This window comes from Sarcophilus harrisii, chromosome X (assembly GCF_902635505.1).
Source record: "Sarcophilus harrisii chromosome X, mSarHar1.11, whole genome shotgun sequence".
NCBI classification, from domain to species: Eukaryota; Metazoa; Chordata; class Mammalia; order Dasyuromorphia; family Dasyuridae; genus Sarcophilus; species Sarcophilus harrisii.
The window spans coordinates 15,873,901-15,880,205 of NC_045432.1; positions in this window are offsets into that span (position 1 = coordinate 15,873,901).

Sequence of the window (6,305 nt, forward strand, 5' to 3'; positions counted from 1 at the left end):
GAGAAAAAAATGAATACTTTTTAACTGAAGACAGTAAAGGAAAATAAAAGTTACATTTCCAATGTGAGTTCCATCAAAAAAAAAAAAAAGCAAATGCTGAGGATCTGAGGAAGAATATAGTAGATGACTGTGCTGGAATCCCCTTAACCAGTTGATGGTCTCATGGCAGCTAGAACTTGGCTGTTGGTCTCTTTGGGGCCTGGGATTTTATTGATGATCTGGCTGGAGGTCTGAAATCCAGTGGATGGTTAGGCTGGGGCTCTAGCATCTGGTTGGTGGTCTCAGTAGAGTCCTGGAACCCAAGTGATGGGCTCAGTTGAGGCCTTGGATTTGATTGGTGCTTTCATTTTAGGTCAGGTGCTTAAGTAAAAGTCTCAATGTATGCCTAACAATTAATTGTCATCCTCCTTGTGAGTCTGACTACCTGTGGCCAACACCACAGGTTGTTGATATATGGTTTATACCTTAGGAACTCTGAAACTCTTAGGATGGTAAAGTGATAGGGAAGTGATTCTGATTGGGTTTGTTTTTCCAGTCTCAAATTCCTTGCTATCTCCATAAGAGGCTGTTGTAGATTCCTCCAAGACCTCCATTCAGTTGGTCTTCCATCTCTCATGAAGACTGTCAGATGCCGGGGTACTACAGAGATTGCCATTTAATGGCCAAGACTCCTTTAGGATCATTAACTGGCTGGAAAAAAAGGATGAGAAAAATGTGAAGACCGTGGAAGAGAAGAATAAAAATAACTGCAAATGAGAGACAGTAGAACTAGTCTCTCTTGAAAGGGCTCCAGGGAAAGGAGACAATACTGGTCTAAGGGCTTCCATTTCCTTTTTATGAGGAAACTGTTTTAGCTGTCTAACCCTTCGAAAAAGAGCCCCAGAATAGACATTAAAACTAGAGATTTAACCTCTGGTCTACCAGTAATTTGTGGTTGGAACAATTGAACCAGTCACTTCCAGTCTTTGTGCCTCATTTTTCCCATCTATCAAATGAGCAGTTTGTGCTTGATTATTTCTAACATCCTTTCCATTCCTTTTTTCCCTTTAATAGTATTTTATCTTCAAATACATGTAAAGAAAGTTTTCAATATTCATTTTTGTAAGATTTTGTGTTCCAACTTTTTCTCCCTCCCTCCCTTATCACCCTTTCCCCAAGACAGCAAACAATCGGAAATAACTTAAATATATGCAATTCCTTTAAACATATTTACACATTTTCATGTTGTCCATGAAAAATCAGAACAAAAGGGAAAAACATGAGAAAGAAAAAAAAACTGAAAAGTGAAAATACTATGCTTCTCCAAAGCACTCCTAATAGACCTTGGACAGAAAATGCCATCTGTATCCAGAAAAAGAACTAAGAAGACTGAATGTAAATCAGCATGTCCTATGTTTACTTCTTTTTTCTGTTTTTATATCTCTCATGGTTTTCCTTTGTAGTCAGATTTTTCTCTCTCAATATGATTCATAAAGTAATGTGTACTAAAAATAAATAAATTTACTAGAAAAAAATCAGAGGGTTCCCAGCCTGTGTTTGACATCTTCGAACTCAAATTTTTTTTTCAAAGTGTTACATATAGTAAATTAGAAGAAAAATAAATCCAGCACTATTCAATAATTCAATAAGCAACCTCAAAAAAAGGAACTACTATGCTTCGATCCATATTCAGACTCCATCTATTTCTCTCTGGATGTGATGATGTTATTTTCCATTCCAAGTCTATTGGAATTGCCTTGAACCACCACATTGTGAAGAACATCCAAGTCAGTCATAGTTGATTATCACATAATCTCGTCATTACGGGGTACAGTTTTCTCTTAGTTCTGCTCACTTCACTCAGAACTCATTCATGTAAATCTTTCCAGGCTTTTCTGAAATCAGTCCGCTCACCATTCCTAATAGAACAATGATGCTCCATAACTTTCATAGACCATAGCTTCTTTACCCATTCCCCAAATGATAGGCATCCACTCAATTTTCAGTTCCTTGCCACAGCAAAAAAATAAATAAATAAATAAAAGGCTGCTACAAACATCTTTCTACATATGGGTCCTTTTCCTTCTTTCATAATCTCTTTGAAATAAAGACCCAATAGTGACACTGCCGGATCAAAAGATATGCACAGTTTGCATAGCCCTTTGGGCACAGTAACAAATAGCTCTCCACAATGTTTGGATCATTTCAAGCTCCACTAACAAGGCATGAGTGTTTTCCCTCCAATATTTATCATTATCTTTTCCTGTCACCTTAGCCAGTCTGAGACATCCTTTCCATTCTAACATTCAAAACTCTATCCCTCCCAGCTCTGATATTCTTTGTTTTTAGGCCCTAGGTTCTCTTCCAACTCTGACATCACATATTCTGTATTCTAGGGATGTTTCTGGCTCTGACTTACTAAGGTCTCTTCCATTTCTCATGTTCCATATACTAAGCCTGTCTACCATTTGACATTCTAGGTGCTCACCGCCTCTTGGATTGTGATAGTCTCTGCCCTGAAGCCCTTTCTTTTTCTAATAGTGTATGTTTTAAGGCTCCTTCCTCCTAGTTCTGACATGCAAGGCCCCTCTCAATTCAGTCATGTTCTAACACTGTGTTTTGACATTGTCTATTCTGTAATTAGAAGACAACTTGAATTTATTGAAGTTTTTCTTGGGTCTGCGCCAACCTTCTTTTAAGCACATCTCACTTCCTGGCTACGTCCCTCTCTGTTCCATCCCCACACCATGCCCGGTCTTCTGGGGATCAGACTGCCCTGAAAAGCACACATGGAGCATCTCTTCCTCCAGAGTTACCTTGCGTTCTCTGGCTTCTGAGAACCTCCCCATTTCGGTTCTTTGAGAACGCTGAAGCCATCATTGGGTCACGTGAACAGAGGGCAAATGCTTCTTCCCGGGGCAGAAACGTTCTAATAGGAGTCCGGCATAATGGATAGAGCACTAGATTAAACTAAAAGAAGCCTGAGTTCAGATTCTGCCCCACACAGATCTATGACCCAGGGGATATCATTTCTGCTCTTTGTGCCTCAGATGGCTCATCTGCAAAATCAGGGAGAGCTCGGACTCCCTGGTCTCCGAGGCCCTTTCCAGCGCAGAAATGTATGATCTTTTCATCCTCCAATTGTGTAAGTCCATCATCCTCCCCCCGCCTCCACCACACACAGAGGAGTGGGAACTCTACTATTTTTCTTGGGGAGGGAAGAAGGGTTCTAGGTCCCTCAAGTTGTCAGTGTGGAGAACAGAACCCAGGCCAGTTCTAGGGGATTGGAGAGTCCCCCGGGGCGTCCGGCTCGAGCAATCGGTGTCTGTGGCTGGTCCGAGGCGCTAAAGTCTGTCCCGAGGGAAGCTTGTCCGGAGGAGCCTCGTGGGCAGAGCCGCCACAGAGTTGCTCCTGGGGCAGTCGGGCCGGGAGCGGAAAGCCCAGTGGGAGGCTCCGGGAAGGGAAGATCGGCAGGAGCAGCGGGGGAGCAGCCGAGAAAGGCTGAAGTCTGCGGGACAGAAGGGGCCGGGCCAGCGGGAATCCCGGGGACTGGCAACCCAGGCCGTGGGACACTGGGGGAGGGGGAGGGGCCGACAGGGCAAGGAGGGGCTTCAGGTACCCGGGCTGCTGTCCCTCAGGCGCGGGGTCTTCCCATCACAGACCCCCGGGGAGGGAGGGGCCGCAGCGGCTGGGCTCCCTCCCAGGCCCGAGCAGCCGTCCCCTGCATGAGGCTTGGGCCTCGTGGGCATCCAGCCAGCGCTGGAGAGCAAGTCCTTTTCTCCCGGGGCGGCTGCTTCCCCTTTGGAGCAGCTGCCTCATGGAGGGGGGGGGGGGCGAGCGTTCAGCCTGACCTCCCCTGTCCTCCCCATCCCCCTCATCCCCCCTCGCCTCCCTGCAGCCAGAGAGAGCCCTCCCCTCCAGGAGGAGCTCTCCCCTCCAGAGAGGCCCCAAGGGTGGTCCCTGGGGATCAGGGCAGCCTCTCCACAGGGACCCTCTGGGCCTCATCCTGAAAGGGATGGCAGAGGGGCTGGCGCCCCGAGAGCCCGAGTGAGATGGCGGCTCCCCCAGGTTACTAAAAGCTGAGAAAGTCAGAGCCAGGATGTGGGACCAGGCCCCCAGAACCAAAGCCCCGTTCCGGGCATTAAGTGGCAGCCGTCGGTCACTTCAGGGGGTGCAGCACGAGGGAAAGGGGCAGATGGAGATGCAGATGAGGGGCCATGGACGGGAAACCTTGGCCAGGAACTGCCCTGGGGAGGGCACGTGGGGGTGCCGGAGGGAAGGCCCTGCTCTCTGTCAGTTCGGGGCCCTCCAGGACCCAGGCTCAGAGGTCAGGCAGGTCAGGCAGGCAGGGAGCGGGCAGAGGGGTTGGGGGGGAGGGCTGGTCCTGAGGAGCCCATCAGCATGAGCCTGGCCCAGTGTCCGAGGCAGGGACCTCCAGAGAGCTGGGGGGGGGGGGGGGGAGGAGAGTTGGGAAGGAGAACTGCAAGTCCCAGGTTTGAAGTGAAATCCCAGGAAATATCGCAGCCCCCCGGGGGGGGGGATGCTCAAGGGGATGCCCAGGAGATTTAGAGAAATGCTGTCATTCCATAAGAGAAGTTACAGCGGCCTTGGTGCTCCCTTGGAGAAGGAAACGGGAGCTCTTTATTTTGGTTATAATGAGAATCTGCAGGAGAATTAATGCATTTCACATTAAGAGGCATGGAAAGGTGAAAAGCCAAGGGGTGCGGGGCCTGCAAAGCTAGGGAACCCCTGCTCGGGGTTCCAGAAATCCAGAAAAGGACGTAGCACCCTAAAAGAGGCAGATAGCTGTAAGGAGGAGTGGAGTTGAGAAGCATAGTGGGGTTAGGAGTGGCACCATGTGGCAAGGGAGAGGGAAAGACACCAAGATAGAGTGTCATGGAGGACTGACCCAAAGGAGGGCAGTGAGTATGGCCTGGGCTCTGAATAGATTTCTAGGGAAAATTTAATCTGCAGGGACATGATTAGGATTTTGACAGGACATAGCAGGGTGAGGCTGCCCATGACTTCCACACAGTGTTGGCCAAAGAGGTTTGACATAACTAGGATTTCTGACTGGACAACCTCCCCAGAGGCAGCGACCATGGAGATAATGTGATCTCCATCAGAGCCTTCTCCTCGCCTGCCCCAAGGAACAATTTCATCAAAGCTCCCATTTCTCTGTGCCAGCCCGACCCACCATTCAGGACCTCATCATGATGTGCTGGGACTTAAAAAAGAGTTAGCAGTGGGGTAGGAGACCTCTGTAATTTCAGAAAGAGAAGATTCTATTGGGGAGAGGGGTGATTGGTGAAAGAGGAGGGAAGGAAGGAGATTTCACTTTGGAGGTGGGAAGGAGTTTATTGACAACTGCTTCTATGAGGGAAGAAAAATGGTTAGTGAAGGAAGATGAGGACCTGATACTGAATAAAGCTTGAGGGGTTTGGTGCTTCAAAAGTCTACTTGTTCTACATTGGGAGGGAGGAGTTGGGACCCCTGGGGACCATTGGAGTCAGGAGGAGTGGGGTCCATGGGCACTTGGAGGAGATTTCCAGCCAAAGGTAGAACAGTGCTCAATAAGAGAGAGTATAGAGAAGTTGTGGTCTGCATTATTTTAAAAAAAGGTCACAGGAAAGGGGCCCTACCAATGGAAAGTGTAAAAATTGACATTGTTCTGGGAGGCAAAATGGAAAATGGGAATCTTCAGGCCACGCTCTACAGGGTAGTGGCAGAAAATGACTAGAATAGAGAGTCTAGAATGGATGCCTTCACATCTTTGATTACAGAAAATAAAGAAACCAGATAAGTAGAGGGGTCACAAATCAGAGAATGAAAGTCTAATGAAAATAAAAACAAAAGATGGATTATGAAGAGAGGGAAAGAAATCCTTTTTTTTGGAAAGGGGTACAAAAACTGAATAAAAAAACCACTGATATACTGCGCAAGAAACACATTGAAAAACAAAGATACATGCAAAATATAACTTGGGAAATGGGGGGAAATTGGTTTTATTTTGTAGGAGTTGCCATCCTACTTTTAGAAAAAGCAAAAAGAAATATTCAAAAACTAAAGGGAGCTTATTATGTTGAAAGGAACCATAGACAACAAACTACTACTATCATTAGTAAACTTAATGCTCCAAAGGCCTAAGCATCCACATTCACAAAGGAAACATTAATTTAGCTTCAAGAAGACATAGGCGGTAATACAAAAAATAAGGGAGACTTCAATGACACTTATCAGTTTGGATAACTCTAACAGAAAACTAAACAAAAGGGACAGCACGGAACTGACAAATTTCTGGAGGTAAAAGATTTGTGGCATATTCC